The sequence below is a fragment of the Cherax quadricarinatus genome, chromosome 37 (genome assembly GCF_038502225.1).
Source record: "Cherax quadricarinatus isolate ZL_2023a chromosome 37, ASM3850222v1, whole genome shotgun sequence".
Taxonomy (NCBI): domain Eukaryota; kingdom Metazoa; phylum Arthropoda; class Malacostraca; order Decapoda; family Parastacidae; genus Cherax; species Cherax quadricarinatus.
The window spans coordinates 27,255,666-27,275,190 of NC_091328.1; the positions used below are offsets into that span (position 1 = coordinate 27,255,666).

Genomic DNA, 19,525 nt, shown 5'->3' on the forward strand with positions numbered 1-19,525 from the left:
TCGAGCTTTTTGTACATGTTCACAGTATTTTAGTCTTCATTCTGAATTTGAACTTATAATGGCAAAACCTTTTCTTATATGGTGTAGATAAATTTTCATACATACCACATTTTCTGGCACATAAAGTGCATAAGCATATAAGACGATATTTTCAAGCAGTTGTAATATAACGTTAGTAAACAACTGCTAAAGCATAACCCAAAGCCTACCCTTGACCCTATTCTTGAGCATATAAGGCGCAGGGTGATTTCCTGAGACTTACTGGGAGAGAAAAAAAAAAGCACTCAATATATGCCAAAAATACTGTACATAGGTAACAGATGCAGAGTTATTATATCCTCCAGAACCAAAAATTACTGTAAACACAGTTCCTTATTACCCAAAAGCTTTTATAAACAAACATACACACACACACCGCGGGAGTAACAGATTGTTTGCGCTTGTGAATCTTTAGTAGTTTTTGGCCCAACAAAGCCATTGCCAGGACCGTCAAAAGTTGACAGTGTCAGTGAACAACCTGAGAAGTGAAACATGAACTGTTCCAATCAGAAAAGTGAGGTGAAGGTCACAGTTACATAAAAACAATTTGAATTAGCGTCACAAGAGAGAGAGGAAGGCCATGGGCCTAGTGTGGGTGTAGGTGGTATTACCACATCCCAATGCCAAAATTCAACCAGAATAAGTGCAATCCAAGCCAGGGAAAGAGATAAGGATAGATGAGTTAGTGAATACAGTGTACAGCAGGGCCCCACTAATACAAAGTAAAATACATTCACAGTACATTACGTATTTGTAATCTTAATGTAGGGAGAGAGGTGAATAGTACTTATTTGTAGGAAGTCAGGTGTAGGTAGCCCTGGCTCCCTGTCTCATACTTAATATACGAAATTTAAAACATCCCAGAGAGCTAAAATACACATACAGTACACTCACTATTTACCTTAAAATATGTGTAGTCTTAATGTAGGAAGAGAGGTGAATAGTATTTATTTGTAGGAAGTCAGTGTAGGTAGCTGGTAGGTGTAGCCCGCCTGGGCTACACCTACTGGCTACCTACACTGTGGCCCAGAGCCATATTATTAGCATCAACATACCTTGTTCACTGAATTTAATCGTTTCTAACAATTACCTTTAGATGCTATCGTAAACGAAGGGAGAAGTAATGAATAATTTATCCCGAAAATTGTAAACGAAAGCAGAGTGGGGGAGTGGCTGGGCCAAACACAGATTCATACACGTTTTCTCTGGTGGCTGAGCAGAGAAAACGTAATGTTATCCCTCCACCCGGCTACCACACAGGTCCACAAGTATATTATTATCAGAGCACATACAAAATATGCAATAAATGCCAGACAACAAGTTTACACTAACTTATATTAAGTTAGCAATAGAAATATGAAGAAAAGGTAAGATGCACACAGAGTACACTTATTACTTACCTTAAAATATTAATATTAATGTGTGAGAGGTAAGTGGCAGGGTGTTTATTGAATAAAATCAGAATGGCACACTGAATGGCTTATTTCCATTGGGGTCCTTTATCACAGCTAAGCTTAGACGCCATTGTCAATGATTGCCAACTAGTTAACGAAAGAGTAAAAGAGAAAGAATGAGATATGGAGCTCAGACAATGTAAGAACACAAACTGAACAGGTAGTGGGCGCTCACTTTGTCAGGAGAAATAAATGCGTATTAACATGTGTCTGCTTTTAGTTCATTCACGTACGTTTGTAAGAGTTTGTAAAACTTTTACCTTACAATATTTTTTTATTATAATAATAATTACCTCACAATACAAATACTCTTACATTGTGTACAAGTTGTACAAGTTAGTACAGAATAAACAAACAGCAACACTCCCATTCTCATGCAACACACCATTTTTAGAGTGAAGATAATATTATTATTATCATAATAAAAAAGTGCTAAACACACAAGGGTCATGAATTGCTATATATAGAGTGAAGGCATATGAAAGGAATATTTTTATACAGGTATCCCCCAGTGTTTGACTAGAGAAAACGTAATTCTTCCGACACTACCTAGACAGCTGCTTTGTAAATATATCTCACATTTACGTCAAATTTTATTCTGTGAGTCTATGTATCATGTTTATATGCTATGTAATGTGTTTCTTATATAATTTTGAGGAAAATATCATAGATGGATTAATGAAAATGTCTATATTAATGTAAAGTAAAACATTTAACCCCTTGACTGTTGCAACCCCCAATCCTGAGGTGTCTCCTGGTGCAAAATTTAAAAAAAAAAAATTATTTTCTTATGAAATGATAGAGAATCTTTTCCTGATTGTAATGACACCAAAAAAAAAAAACGAAATTTGATGGAAAACTGACAGAATTACGCTCTTGCGAAGTTAGTGACCTCAGCGATAGTATTTACAAATCGGCGATTTCGCCCACTTTGAGCCCTATTTTCAGCTAATTCCATTGTTCCAGTCGAGTAAACTCATAGCTATTTCTTTAGAATTCCATTTGTTCTATCAACTGAGTACAAGAAACTACCCATTTACCGATTTCAACTACCCAATAATGTGGTCAGAAATTTGCAATTTGGCCAATTTAAGAAAAATTAAAAAATATGACAATGTCAAAATAAGGTCTAGAATGAACAATGCAGACATTCCTGGCTCTAAAATAACATTTTCATTGTTCATCAGTCACGTCTCCAGGCTCCTCTGATATTACTCTTGCTTTCTATTTTGAATTTTTATTCAAACAAAAATAGAAGATTTACTGTTATGCAGACTACTGTAATACTGTGATAATTGTACAAATAATGTCAACCCATTCATGACTGCATATTAGAATGGCTAGTTGGACATTTATTGGACAATGACATCATTTGTTTACTTTTGAACATTGGCAAAAATCAAATATTTCCTCTAATTTGAGCTCCATTTCAAGCTTCTTTTTATAGTAAAACCAATCAAAATCACCTCTATTTCTATAATATGTCTTCCATTCTATCAAGTGAGACCAAGAAAATGATAATACAACCATAAATACTATACGAAAATAGACCACAAATTTGGCATTTTAATTAAAAAAAAAAGGTCGGAGTTTTTTTTTTTCTCATTATGCACTGCATGCTCCAGGATTTTTTTATATGGTGCACACTGACCACACATACCCATTCTCTCACATGTGGGCCTACCAGACGTATATATACGACTGAAACAGTCAAAGGGTTAATGTGCCCAAGAGTGATGATTATTACGTACTATTGGCATCATGAGCAGTGAGACTCTTAGCAATTTTAATGTGTACCTGCATGCCAGCACAGTGTGCAAGTATATTTAGGTACAGGTACACAAAATTATAATTATCAGAGTACATATAAAATATGCAATAACTATAAAACACTTGAAATTTTGGAAAGTTTCCAGACATAACAGATGTGGTCACAGAATGTAAACAAACTGGGTGGGGGGGCGCCGTATTTGAAAGACCGCTTGCTGTATAGCAAATTTGGGTCATAATTTGACATCGCCATATTAGCGGAACACCGTAAGGTGAAATGCTGTAAAGCGGGGCCCTACTGTATAGTGAATACAGTGAGAGATGAGTTAGTGAATACAGTGAAGAAGAAATAGAAGAAACAGGAGCCAAAACGTGAAGCATCGTGCAGAACAGGAGTGGAGCCAGACGTAGTTCTGCCAGATGTAAAGTACAAAGCCTTTTTGTGGTTGCAATGAGGGAGCCGAGTCTGGCCCTGGATTGTTGATAGTTGAGGGTCATTAACCCTGCTCTGGAGAGCTGTATATCATATTGAGAGCAGTTAACACTTAGTAAAGGAGAAGAACTGGGGAGGGGATTAAGTGTGGGACCAAGAGGCACTGCAGTGCACACGCAGGCGCTAGGTCAGACAATATACACTAACATGATTTATTCAGTAAGTAAGTAAAGCTATTCAGGCATACATGGGTAAGTGCACAGGTTATCATACATAGCATACGTGTAGAGAACCTAGGATAATCCCAAAAAGTCTGACAGCTTGACTTATTTTATTTAAAGCAAGGTAGCGAGGGTAAGGCTGGTGACATCTAACGCTCACAGCCAGCACATACACATGCACATACATGAAGAGCCAGCAGGCTTGTGAAACCTGGCCACGCATACCCCCCTAACCCCATCCTTCCCTCTCTCTCCCCTCCAGCTCCCTCTTTACCCTTCTCTCTCTCTCACTCACTTTCTCTATCTACCTACCAATCTATCTCCCTCTCTTCCTCTCCACCTTCCATTCATCTTCCTTTTCCTCCTACTCCTTCCCCCTGGCTCCCCCCTCTTCCCTCTCACTCCTAATCTTCCCCTCACTTTCCCCTCTTACCTCTCACCCTTAGCCTTCCCCTCACTTCCCCCTTCCCTCTCATCCCTAGCCTTTTCCCTTAACACCCCTTCCCCACCACACACACTCTGAAAATACATAAGCTTGTTTCTGGGGTAAAATACACAAGCTTCTTTCTGTCGTAAAAAAAAAATGGGTTACCCAAGAGGGCGGAGAACCAGGGGTCTGGTGGATGAACCTGGGAGGGAAAATTGGGAGTTAGAGCTCAAAAAATGGGAGGAAGAATGGGGAAGGAAGCTACAGGAGCTTGGCAAGAAAATTGAGGAGAGGATAGCTGAAGAGAGCAAGAAGTGGGGGTTACAAGTCTTAGCAGCAGATGATAAGATACAGTGCTTAGGAGAGGAAATGAAAAACTTGAAACAAATTTGAGAGACAAATGACAGTACAGACATGACATAAGGAACTTTTACATCAGTCACAGACAAGGGGACTGTAGGAAGAAAAGGAGCTATGCCATATGCAAAGGCCCCATCAGACCCACATGGGGCCAAAGAAAAGACTAGGAGCACACTAAGATCAAATGAGAGGCCTGAAGACATTGAAGGAGCTATGCCATATGCAGAGACTAACAGACAACTACAGTTGCAAGGAACAGGTGAGCAGGAAAGACAGTCCACTGAGCATAGGGGCTTCAGCAATGGCAGGGATTGAAGGCAGGAACATTTCAATGGAAGGAACTAAAACATCTCAGAGGATGCAAAGGGAGGAAAGGGAGAGATAAGTGTTTGTCTACAGGCTCCAGGAAGTCAAAGGGGAAACCTATGATGAAAGAAAACGGGGAGAAAAAAGCAACTGAAGTTATCATGAAAGCAATAGGTGAGGGTGACATGACCCAGGTGACAAATTTTTGGAGAATTGGGTGGTTTGCAAGTGGAAGGAAACGGCCTGTCAAAGTAATTCTCAAGGCAGAATCAGCTCGAACCAGGATCCTGCAGGAGAAAGCACGACTGAGGGACAAACCGGAGTACTGGAGAGTGTACCTCGATCACGACAGGACACAAGGAGAAAGGACGATACTGAAAGAGAGGGTACAAAGACGAAAGGAGGAACGAGACACAATGATGAAGATGAGCAGAACCCAGACTCGGGTGGAAGGGCAAACATACCCTCCATAAACACCCGCAGAAGGACTCCAACCACGACAACCCCAATGCAACTGAACAATCCAAACCAAAACCCACACACTGTTCTCTCTGCCCCCAACACCCACATCACAAACCCTACCCTTACAGCAGCCCCCTATAGGCACACTGCCCCCACCCCCCCCATCACAAACCCCACCCACACTGCAAGCCCCATCAAATCAAATTAAATCAAAGTTTATTCTCTATAAGGATTTTGGTTATTGTGTGGTTTACATGTAATAAAATACTAATTACAGAGGGGGGCACTAGAACACGTAGCATGGCTAGGCATTTCGGGCAAACTTTGATTAATTCTTAACCCTAAATTATTACAAATTGTAGAGTAAGTTGACTAAATACTAAGTGACTAAATACTAAGTGTCTAAATACTAGTTTGTGTGTTTAGCAATGTGAATGCTTTTGCTTTGGCACAATACATAGTTTCTATATTGGAGTATCACAGGCAAACTTGTGAATAGTTAGGAATCATTATTTTAAGATTAAGATTAGTATTTCTGTGCTTATAGTCAAATGGGCGAATGAGTGAAAGTGTGAACCACCAGGTGGTTTTTATGTAGTTAGTTGACGGGGTGTATCAGGGAGATCAGATGTTTTCCAATGGTAGTTTTGAAGGTGATGAATGTGTCTGCAGTTCTAGAGTTTTCAGGTAGGGTGTTCCAGATTTTAGGGCCTTTGACATACATTGAATTTTTGTAAAGGTTTAGTCGGACACGGGGAATGTCATAGAGATGTTTGTATCTGGTGTTATGCTTGTGGGTCCTGTCACAACTATCAAGAAAGCATTTTAGGTCAAGGTTAATATTGGATTTTAAGGTCCTGTATATGTAGATTGCACAGTAGTAAGTGTGGATGTTCTGAACAGGGAGTAAGTTTAGATCTGAGTGGGGGGGGGGGGGTGTTGCCAGGGATGGGATTTAGTGATTATTCTTACTGCAGCTTTTTGTTGAGTTATTATTGGCTTTAGGTGTATTGCTGCAGTTAATTAATCCCCAAGCACAAATAGCATAGGTGAGGTATGGATAAATGAGTGAATGGTATAGTGAGAGAAGGGCATTTTGTGGCATGTAGTATCGTATCTAGGAGAGAATCCCAACTGTTTTGGATACTTTTTTTGATGTGTCGGATATGGGTGCTGAAATTCAGGTTGTTGTCGAGGTATAGGCCTAGGAATTTGCCCTCATTATGTCTGGCAATTAGAGTGCTGTCGATCTTAATGTTTAGTTGCACAGCACCTGCTCTGCTACCAAACATAATATAGTAGGTTTTGTCAGTGTTAAGTATAAGTTTATTGGCTGTCATCCAAGTTGATATTTTGAGCAGCTCCTCATTAACAATGGTGTTGAGGGTGGCAAGATTAGGGTGAGAGATGACACAAGTCGTGTCGTCAGCAAAGAGAATGGGTTTCAGGTGTTGGGATACGTTTGGAAGATCATAGATGTAAATGAGGAAGAGCAGGGGTCCAAGGACACTTCCCTGCAGAACTCCAGTATCAAGTGGCCGTGTTGATGATGCTGTGTCTTTAATGGTGACATACTGATACCTATTAGTAAGGTAGGATTTGAAATATGCAAGCGCATGGCCTCTTATACCATAATGGTCAAGTTTGTGGAGTAGGATGCCGTGGTCTACTGTGTCAAAAGCTTTTCTTAGGTCAATAAAAATTCCTAGCGGATATTCCTTATTTTCCAATGCTGTGTAAAGCAGATCTAGCATTTTTACAATTGCATCAGTAGTGCTTTTATTTTTCCTGAATCCAAATTGGCAGTGGTTGAGTATGTTTTGTGCCGTTATAAATGAATACAGTCTCCTGTGCACGAGTTTCTCGAAGATTTTGGATAGCAATGGTAAGTTTGATATTGGCCTACAGTTGTTAACATCTGTAGGGTCACCACCTTTGTGTATTGGTGTAACTCAAGGGAGGTTCCTTGAAGCTGGTGAGGGGCTCCTGCTCTTGATCCAGGGAATTGGATCTCAGTTGTTTGCTGGACTATCTTACTGAAACTTGGGCAATGTATGATGGAAAGATGCTTCTTAAAAAATACCAAAATTGAAAGAAATCGGACCATAAATAACGGAGTTCACTTCTCAGCCATTAGCCACCCCTTAGCAGTATATTTTCATATGATTTTTATGGTTGTATTCTCATTTTTTTGGTCTCATTTGATAGAATTGAAAATATATTACAGAAATAGATATGATTTTGATTGCTATCACAATGAAAAGTACCTTGAAACTGAGCTCAAAGCAGCGGAAATGTTTGATTTTTGCCGATGTTCAAGAGGAAATATTTGACATCACCATCCAATACATGCCCACCTGGCCAGTCTCATATGCAGTCACGAATGGGTTGACATTATTTATACAATTATTACAACATAATAATAAATCTTTAGTAAATCTATTTTTTGTGTGAATAAAAATTTCAAATGGTAAGCAAAAGTAATATAAAGGGGCCTGGAGCCATGACTAATGAACAGAGAAAATGTTATTTTAGTGCCAGGAATGTCTGCATTATTTATTCTGAACCCTATTTTGAATTGGCCAAATTGCCAATTTCTGACAATTTTATTGGGTAAATGAAATAGGTGAATGGCCAGTTTCTTGTACTCAGTCAACAGAAGTTTATTCAGGTATACACAAATACAGTTATGCAGATTATCATATATGTATAGCAGCACATGTATAGAGAACTGTGGATGACCCAAAAAAGTCAGGCAAAGTGACTTATTTCCAGTACCAGGCTTGGGCTTGCCATACATGATTTTTGGTAAATATCTTTTCTCAGTTGTCTGTTGAGCTATCTTATTGAAACTTGGGCAATGTATGATGGAAAGATGCTTCTTAATGTACACCAAAGAAATTGGACCACAAATAACGAAGTTCACTTCTCAGCCATTAGCCGTCCCTTAGCGGTATATTTTCGTATGGTTTTTATGGCTGTATTCTCTTTTTTTTTTTTTTTGTCTCATTTGATAGAATGGAAGATATATTACAGAAATAGACATGATTGTGATTGCTTTCACAACGAAAAGCACCTTGAAACTGGGCTCAAAGTAGTGGAAATGTTTGATTTTTGCCAATGTTCAAGAGTAAACAAATGACGTCACCATCCAATACGTGTCCACCTGACCAGTGTCATACACAGTCACAAATGGGTTGGCATTATTTATACAATTATTACAATAATGAAGTAGTCTGCATAAAAGTAAATCTTCTATTTTTGGTGTGAATAAAAATTCCAAAAAGCAAGAGAATTATTATAAGAATACGTATGCACTGTCGAAACCCCAAATCCTGAGGTGTCTTCTAGTGTCGGGGGGAAAAAAAAAAAATTCTTATGAAATGATAGAGAATCTTTTCCCAATGGTAATGACACCAAAAAAGCCAAATTTAATGGAAAACTTACAGAATTACTCTCTCTTGAAGTTAGAGACCTCGGTGATATTTATGAATCGGCGATTTCGCCCACTTTGAGCCCTATTTTCATCTAATTCCATTGCTCCAGTTGACCAAATTCATAGCTACTTATTTAGAACTCCATTTGTTCTATCGACTGAGTACAAGAAACTGCCCATTTACTGATTTCCACTACCCAATAACGTGGTCAGAAATTTGCAATTTGGCCAATTTAATGAAAATTAAAAAATATGACAATTTCAAAATAGGGTCCAGAATGAACAATGCAGACATTCCTGGCTTTAAAATAACATTTTCTTGGTTCATCAGTCACATCTCCAGGCCCCTTGAAATTGAGCTCAAAGTAGCAGAAATGTTTGAATTTTGCCAAAGTTCAAATCTAAACAAATCATGCCACGTGTCCAATACACGTCAACTGGTGAATCTAATATTCTTTCACAAGTGCGCTGATATTATTTATACCATTTCTACACTAATACAGTAGTCTGCATAACAGTAAATCTATTTTTTGTGAGAATAAAAATTCAAAGTGGAAAGCAAAAGAAATGTAAGAGGGGCATGGGGATGTGACTAATGAACAGAGGAAATGTTATTTTAGTGCCAGGAATGTCTTTCTTGTTTATTCTGGACCCTATTTGGAAATTGGCATCTTTTGAAATTTGTGTGAAATTGGCAAAATTGCCAAATTCTGACCACTTTTTTGGATAGTTGAAATCGGTAAATGGGTGGTTTCTTGCACTCATACAATAGAAAAGATGGAGTTCTAGCGAAATAGATATGATTTTTGTTGACTAGTACACTGGAAATAGCCGAAAATTGGGCTCAAAGTGGGCAAAATCGCCGATGCGTAAACATCGTCGAGACCGCTAACTTTGCGAGAGCATAATTCCGTAAGTTTTCCATCAAATTTCATACTTTTAGTGTCATTATGATCAAGAAAAGATTCTCTATCTTTTCATAAGAAAAAAATAATTTTTTTTTTAAATTTTGGCGACCCTGAGAACAAGTCTCTGAGAGAGCCTGGCGACGCTCAAAGGGTTAACATCACACTTAACATTTAATAACACACGATTGGTGTTGTGTTGTTGTTGGGTGTATAAGAGCCACTGAGAGAATAAGCCGTCCATGATGGTGGTGAAGGTTGTAGCTGAGGCGGTAGTGTTTTCCGTAGCCCTATATAACTCCAACAATATTGGAGGAGTTAGTAGAATCACTGAATCTCTGAAAAAGGCACCCTCTACTACCATCACAACCACTACCACCCTCTACCACCATCACAATTGCTACTACCCTCTACCACCATCACAACCACTATCACCATCACAACCACTACCACCATCACTACCACCCTCTACCACCATCACAACCACTACTACCCTCTACCACCATCACTATCACCCTCTACCACCACCACTTTCATATTTTTCTACAAACCTTTTCTTGAATTATATCATGTTTCTCACATTCTTTACCAAAATGCTGGCTCTGGTGGCCTGGTGGTTAACGCTCTCGCTTCACACGGTGAGGGCCTGGGTTCGATTCCCAGCCAGAGTAGAAACATTGGACGTGTTTCTTTCCACCTGTTGTCTATGTTCCCCATCAGTAAAATGGGTACCTGGGTGTTAGTCGACTGGTGTGGGTCGCATCCTGGGACACTGACCTAAGGAGGCCTGGTCACAGACCGGGCCGCGGGGGCGTTGACCCCCGGAACTCTCTCCAGGTAAACTAGAACCTTTCTTTGGGCCCATGGTGGCTTATTTAGCAGTCACACACAATGGCAATGGATTATTATGAAATGTTTCATATGGCCTTGCAGGAGATGTTCACTGACCGAGAAACAACGCTACACTGGCAGAGAATGCGTGTGGGAGGCAGCTTTGTCTGCACGCTGGGGACTGGACAGGTTCCGTATGATCGGCAAAAGCTAAGGTAATCGACGAAAACTAAAGCCAAAAATTGACAAAAAAAAAAAAAAGTCCGCCAAAACCAAAAATCGGCGATAACTAAGATCAACGAAAACCGAGGGTCCACTGTATAGATGTAATAACAATATAATAATACAGGTTGGCCATCACTAATCCGGCAATCAGTTATCCGGTTCAATCAGTAATCTGACACTAATTTTAGCTAGCATAATTTAAAATTTCATCATTATACTGACTCAAATTTCATCATTATATTGACTCAGAAATTGTGCAGATGGTTGTAAATCCACAGCAGCAAGCAGTGATGAAAATGAAGATGTAACAGAAAGAATCTCTATTGATTGATTAATTAAGTGTATTCTAACCTAACCACTCTGTAATCTAGCAAACTCACTAATTTAGCACACTACAGGTCCCAATGATGCCGGATTAGTGATGGCCGACCTGTACTATAATAATAGTTATAATATGTACATACTAAGTATAATATGTTAGTTTGAGCACGCCACCAAGAAATGGCATGCGTATCAAAACAAAGCTCAGCAGTCCATGTGTGCTTACATTTAACCCTTTGACTGTTTCCGACGTATAAATACGTCTTACGAGCCAATGTTTCTGACGTATTTATACGCACAAATTCTAGCGGCTTCAAATCAAGCGCCAAAGGCCTGGTAGGCCTACACGGGAGAGAATGGGTCTCAGTGGTCGGTGTGCACCCTGTGAAAAAAATCTGGGACCCAGCGGTGCATTGTGGGAACGCCATGTTGTTAGTCCATTTTCACCATGCCTCTCGGTAAGAAGTTCCTCACTCCTCGGCGGATTGGAGGTCTTTTGTTCCCAAGTGATAGCTCTAACAGCGATGAAAATGTCAGTGACAGTGAATTCCAGGGTTTTGAAGTGAGTGTTACCGGAAAAAGTGCCCAGGATAACGTAATTAGTGATGAAAACCCAGATGACCCACAACCTTCCACCTCTGGTGCTGTGCCGGCTTGTTCACGTTCACGTTCGCCTGTACCAGGACGAAAGAGGAAACTATTTGGTCGTGTACAACACCCAGATGATAGCAGTGATAGTGATAGTGATTTCAAGGTCATTGAAAGCAGTTCTAGTGACAGTGAGAGTGAATATTCCCCAGTGAAGCGGCAGTATGTACGACGTAGCATGCGGTCTGGTAGTGTTTCATATGTTGTTCCAAGGGGAAGGAGAAACTCTGGGAGCACATCCCGTGGCCCTACACCACGACCTGATAGTGAAGATGACGATATTGTAACGATGGGTATGAATGGTGACAGTGAGGGAGGAGGCAGTGGTGGTGATAGTGAGGGTGGCACGGCCCATGTGGCACCATCAGCGGGCCACGCTACTACCCACGCTGCTGACTCAGCACAACCAGCCTCACCCTACCCCACACTCCCACAACCTGCACCACCACAACCTGCACAACCACAACCTGCACAACCACAACCACGGTACAATATCCAGACCCCACCAGCAGACCGCATCTGGGATTGGCAGGACGGTGACGAGTTTGTTCCCAGTCCCCATGACTTTGATGAAACACAAAGTGGAATAAAGCCATCTTGTCCACTTGGGAACAATGCCAGTGAACTGGACTGCTTTGAGTTATTCTTCGATGAACCCCTGATGGACATCATTGTCAGGGAAACAAACACATACTGTGATTACACCATGGCAAATACAATTCTCTCACCAAAATCACGGCTACACAAGTGGAAGGAGACAACTGTGGCAGAGATGTACCTGTTTTTTGCCACAATAATGCTTATGCCACATGTGTATAAGCACACTGTCACCACATACTGGGCAACAGATCGCCTGATTTCAACTCCAGGTTTTAGTGACATTATAGGTGTCAATCGTTTCCTGATACTGTTACGTATGTTACACTTTTCAGACAAAACCAGGCCTGACAGAAGCGACAGGTTATATAAGATAAGAAATGTGTTTATGTACCTGAAACAAAAGTGCTGCATGTATTTTTATCCCTTCAGGAAGCTTGTTATTGATGAGTCCTTGATTTTATTCAAAGGAAGACTCTCATTCAAGCAATATATACCAAGCAAGAGGAAACGCTTTGGTATAAAGCTATTTGTACTGTGTGATTGCAGAAGTGGTCTAGTTTTGGATATTGTTGTGTACACTGGCAGTAATACTTTGAGAGATACCATGAAGTTATTGGGTATCTCTGGTGATGTGGTTCGAACAATGATGGAACCATATCTTGGTAAGGGGCATATGTTATTTACTGATAACTGGTACACAAGCCCCTTACTCAGTGATTTCTTGCGAGTGAACTTGACAGACGTGTGTGGCACAGTGCGTGGTAATCGTAAACATATGCCAAGGTTCGACGCTGGCACTCGCAGAGGTGAGGTGCAAGCCTTTGCTGCCAATGACATCATGGCATTTCGGTGGCATGACAAACGTGATGTCACATTGTTGACATCAGTTCACAGAAACGAAATGGTACCCAGTGGCAGGGACAACAGAGAGACCAATGAACCCATTCTAAAGCCTGCAGCTGTCATGGACTACAACCTCAATATGCGCTTAGTGGACAAATGTGACATGCAGATTGGGTTTGCAGACTGTGTACGCAAGAGTTATAAGTGGTATATAAAACTTTTTTTCCATCTTGTTGATATCTCTATGCTAAATGCTTATAACATATACAAGTTGAAGACCAACAAAACACCAAAATATGGTGAATTTTGCCTGTCAGTAATCAGACAAATAATTGCAAAGTACCAAGGAGCAACTCCTGCAATAGACCAGCGCCCACAGACGTCATCTCGTTTGAGGCCTGGTGATCACTACCCCATACAACTGCCTCCTACTACTGCCAAGAAAAATGCTCAGAAGAGGTGTTATGTATGTATGCATACCACAAAACGCCCACAAACACGCAGAGACACTCGTTTTATGTGTGAGGAGTGTGAAGTGCCCCTCTGCATATACCCATGTTTCAAAGAGTTCCACAAGCTGCAGCAGTTCTAGGAACGTGTTTAGTGACTGTACATATGTATATATATTATGGAACAATAGTAATAAACATTGTTTTGTATTGTTTGTTTGTGTAAACAAAGTGTATACACAAACTAATAGTGATAAAGTTTGTTCTGTTATTGTGTTGTAAATAATGAGTGTATATTTGAACAATGCACCTTACATTGGTCTCACAGGCCACATAAGTTACCTGGAAAAGAAAAATATTGAAAAATGCAAGAAACCTTTGAATTAGAGTAAATAAAAGAATACCGGGTGGGCGGCAGTCGCCGCTGTTGCCGTACGCCCGTCACTTTCTGCAAACTTTGCGGCTCTATATCTCAGTAAGTACTGATGGCAAAAATTTTTTTTAGGCTTAAAACACTAGTAAAAATATTCCTAACATTTTCATAAGAAAAAATAACTTTTTTTTTTTTTCGAATATTTGGCGACATAGAATGACAGTTTCAGAGAGGGCCCTGAAACAGTCAAAGGGTTAATAACGTATGTTATTAATACAGGTCTCTCTCAACATCACATTTTGTTACACAAATTCCCACAGACTCCCACCACTGCTGGTCCCTACTACCCTCCCTCCGACCCCCGCAACTGGCAGCCAGCCCTCCCACCACTCAGTGTGGTGAGTGTTTTGTTTGTTCATTATTTGCTATTAAACTACAGTATAAATAATGTAAACCCATTCATGACTGCATATTGGAATGGCTATTAGGAAAGGTATTAGACGGTGACATCATGTGTTTACTCTTGAACACTGCAAAGAATTGAACATTTCTGCTATTGCTAATAATAACAATAATAATAATAATAATAATAACAATAATAATAATAATAATAATAATAATAAATACGATATAATCGAAGAAGGAAATTGTACAAAAATACGAAGGAGTGGTTGACACATAGTCAGTGTGACTGTTTATGCTGGAGTGAACATTAGTCTCCCTGCTCTTCCAAACATTTCACAATAATTCAATAATACAGTGGACCCCCGCATACCGCACAATCCGCATACCGGACGCTTTGATCGCTAAAATTTTGCCTCGCATACCGCCCAAAAACCCGCTCACCGCCCTTCGTCCGAGACGCGTCCAATGTGCGGCCTGAGCCAGCCTCATATGTTCCGCCGGTGGCATTGTTTACCAGCCAGCCTCCGCGGTAACATCCAAGCATACAATCGGAATATTTCGTATTATTACAGTGTTTTCGGTGCTTTATCTGGAAAATAAGTGACCATGGGCCCCAAGAAAGCTTCTAGTTCCAACCCTACAGCAATAAGGGTGAGAATTCCAATAGAGATGAAGAAAGAGATCATTGATAAGTATGAAAGTGGAGTGCGTGTCGCCGACCTGGTCAGGTTGTACAAGAAACCCAAATCAACCATCTCTACTATTGTGGGCAACAGAAAGGCAATCAAGGAAGCTGTTCTTGCCAAAGGTTTAACTGTGTTTTCGAAACAGAGATCGCAAGTGATGGAAGATGTTGAGAGACTCTTATTGGTGTGGATAAATGAAAAACAGCTAGCAGGAGATAGCGTCTCTCAAGCGATCATAAGCGAAAAGGCTAGGAAGTTGCATGAGGATTTAATTAAAAAAATGCCTGCAACTAGTGATGATGTGAGTGAATTTAAGGCCAGCAAAGGTTGGTTTGAGAGATTTAAGAAGCGTAGTGGCATACATAGTGTGATAAGGCATGGTGAGGCTGCCAGTTCGGACCACAAAGCAGCTGAAAAATATGTGCAGGAATTCAAGGAGTACATAGACAGTGAAGGACTGAAACCTGAACAAGTGTTTAATTGTGATGAAACAGGCCTGTTTTGGAAGAAAATGCCAAGCAGGACCTACATTACTCAGGAGGAAAAGGCACTCCCAGGACATAAGCCTATGAAAGACAGGCTTACTTTGTTGATGTGTTCCAATGCTACTGGTGATTGCAAAGTGAAGCCTTTATTAGTGTATCACTCTGAAACTCCCAGACCGTTCAGGCAAAAGAATGTCCTCAAGGAGAATTTGTGTGTGCTGTGGAGGGCAAACAGTAAGGCATGGGTCACTAGGGACTTTTTCTATGACTGGTTACACCATGCATTTGCCCCCAATGTGAAAGATTACCTAACTGAAAAGAAATTAGAACTTAAGTGCCTCCTGGTGTTAGACAATGCCCCTGGTCATCCTACAGACGTGGCAGAGCGACTTTATGGGGACATGAAATTCATTAAGGTGAAGTTTTTGCCTCCTAATACCACTCCTCTCCTGCAGCCCATGGACCAGCAGGTTATTGCAAACTTCAAAAAACTGTACACAAAAGCTCTGTTTGAAAGGTGCTTTGTAGTGACCTCAGAAACTCAACTGACTCTAAGAGAGTTTTGGAGAGATCACTTTAATATCCTCAATTGTGTAAACCTTATAGGTAAGGCTTGGGAGGGAGTGACTAAGAAGACCTTGAACTCTGCTTGGAAGAAACTGTGGCCAGAATGTGTAGACAAAAGGGATTTTGAAGGGTTTGAGGCTAACCCTGAGAGGATTATGCCAGTTGAGGAATCCATTGTGGCATTGGGAAAGTCCTTAGGGTTGGAGGTTAGTGGGGATGATGTGGAAGAGTTGGTGGAGGAGGACAATGAAGAACTAACCACTGATGAGCTGATAGATCAACTTCAACAGCAAGAGGCCAGACCTGAGGAAACTGGTTCGAAGGAGGGGAGAGAGAAATTGAAGAAATTGCCTACTACAAAGATTAAGGAAATCTGTGCAAAGTGGCTTGAAGTGCAAACCTTCATGGATGAAAATCACCCTCACACAGCTATTGCAAGCCGTGCTGGTGACTATTACACTGACAATGTTGTGAAACACTTTAGGGAAGTCATAAAGGAACGAGAGGTACAGGCCACTATGGACAGATATGTTGTGCGAAAGAAGTCCAGTGACTCTGAAGCTGGTCCTAGTGGCATTAAAAGAAGAAGGGAAGTAACCCCAGAAAAGGACTCGACACCTCAAGTCTTAATGGAAGGGGATTCCCCTTCTAAACACTAACACTCTCTCTCCCCTCCTCCCATCCCATCAATCATCACCAGATCTTCAATAAAAGTAAGTGTCATGTAATTGTGCATGCCTTTTTCAGTTTGTGTGTATTAAAATTAACATTTCATGTGGTAAATTTTTTTTTTTTTCATACTTTTGGGTGTCTTGCACGGATTAATTTGATTTCCATTATTTCTTATGGGGAAAATTCATTCGCATACCGAACATTTCGCATAACAACCAGCCCTCTTGCACGGATTAAGGTCGCTATGCGGGGGTCCACTGTAATTTTGAAATTGGCATATTTTTTAATTTGCGTGAAATTGGCCAAATTGCCAATTTCTGATCACTTTATTGGGTAGTTGAAAACGGTAAATGTGCAGTTTCTTATACTCAATCGATAGAACAAATGGAGTTCTAAAGAAATAGTTATGAGTTTGGTTGACTGGAACAATGGAATTAGCCGAAAATAGGGCTCAAATTGGGGAAAATCGTCAATTTGTAAATATTGCCAAAGTCGCTAACTTCACGAGAGCATAATTCCTCAAGTTTTCCATCAAATTTCGTACTTTTGGTGTCATTACCATCAGACACCTCAGGATTTGGGGCTGCGACAATCAAAGGGTTAAGTACTATATGTATGTTTTAAGTACTATATGTATGTTAAACTATAGTTATTCTTTAAAAAATTTATTTTTTGTGAATATTTTTGTGGGTTTGGAACAGATTAATTGTATTTACATTATTTCTTATGGGAAATATTTCTTCGACTTTAGGCCGTTTTGAGTTTAAGCCTAGCTCCTTATACGGATTATGGCCGAAACTCAGGGTTCCACTGAACTTTATTTAGGTATGAATAATGGTCAGAGAGCCCGTCATAAGTCCGAGGCGTCGGTAAACGAGTACATCGCTAAGGACAGGCTGTATTTGCTTTTAGGATTTTTCTTGCTAGTTTTGATCCTATAAAAGAAAAGAAGACGGCTAGCCAGGGAGCCTATCTATAACATAGCCAGGATTAAGTACAGTTCTCCCTCAACATTCGCGTTTTCAACTTTTCCGGGCTTCACACATTCTCAAATTCTCAACCGCCAAATCATATTTAAGTTTCCCGCCACCAGTGAGTCCCTACTGCCCTCTCTCCGACCCCCGCAACTGGCAGCCAGCCCTGCCGCCACTCAGTGTGGTGAGTGTTTTGTTTGTTCATTATTTGCTATTAAACTACAGTACGTATAAATAATGTCAACCCATTCATGACTGCATATTGGAATGGCCATTCGGACAGGCATTGGATGGTGACATCATATGTTTACTCTTGAACACAGCAAAGAATCAAACATTTCTGCTACTGCTAATAATAATAATAATATTAATAATAATACGATAGAATTGAAGAAGGAAACTGTACAAAAATATGAGGGTTGAAGCAGTGGTGGAGGAAGTGGTTGAGGCATCGTCAGTCAGTGTGGCTTCGTTTATGCGCTCTTCCAAACATTTCACAATAATTCACTGTGTTTGGTGCTTGTATACTGAGTGCGACTGGAGTGGTTGAGGCAGCGGTTGAAGTATTGGGTGAGGCAGAGGTTGAGGCAGTGGATGAGGCAGTGGTTGAGGCAGTGGTTGAGGCAGTGGTATTTAATGACATATATGTTAATAATACTAATAATACATGTTATTAATAACATGCATGTTATTAAATACCACTGCCTCAACCACTGCCTTAACCGCTGCCTCTACCACTGCCTCAACCACTCCAGTTGCACTCAATCTATAAGCACCAAACACAATGAATTATTGTGAAATGTTTGGAAGAGCGCAGAGACAAATACTCCGGCATAAACAAAGCAACACTGACTGACGATGCCTCAACCACTACTTCAACCCTCGTATTTTTGTACAATTTCCTTCTTCAGTTCTATCGTATTATTATTATCATTAATAAACTCGTCTAAAGAACAAGCAAACCTACATTCAACTATAGACACACATGCTAAACAAATAAATTATCTCACCACCAAGCTGTCAGAAGCTACACAAGACTGGAAGTTAAACATGGAATCCCAATGGAACACATGCTTCCAGTATCAAAGGGATATGACTGAACAAGACAAGCACCTAGACTCTGTCATTTTAACCAGCTCTACCTTACCACCAGAAACAATGAGAATTGCACCATCAAAGCACTCCAACTAATAAAAGATGAGATAAGTTAACATTAAAACCAATGATATCAAGGAGGCCCGACTGCTAGGCAAGCCAGTTCAACAACAAAGTGTTAGGTTAAAATTCAATTCCACTGAAGTAAAAAATGATCTAATAAGTTCCTCCATCAAGAAACGGAGTAATGTGTAAATAAATGAGTGCCTAACTAAAAAAACGTTAGAACCTATTATACAGACTTCGAAAACTTAAGCGTGATAATGCATCAATAAAACAGTGCTTTACTCGTGATGACATTATCATGGTAAAATTATCAGACACGGGTCGTAGGTTTGAAATAGCAAATGATCAAGAACTAGCATGTTTCCTCTCATTCACTGGTTTGACTGAACCTTGTTAAGCCATATCTCAACACATTATCAACCATGTTCAGTGCTGCAGTTTAGTAGAATTTACTCATATTGTAGTCCATATT

At 40.2% G+C, this 19,525-nt stretch overlaps 1 protein-coding gene across 1 annotated transcript in view; it reads right to left on the minus strand.

The window, feature by feature from the left end:
• Window positions 1–19,525, minus strand: part of Stat92E (Signal transducer and transcription activator Stat92E) — a gene marked incomplete in the record, with an annotated part of 406,006 nt that overhangs the window by 374,572 nt on the left and 11,909 nt on the right.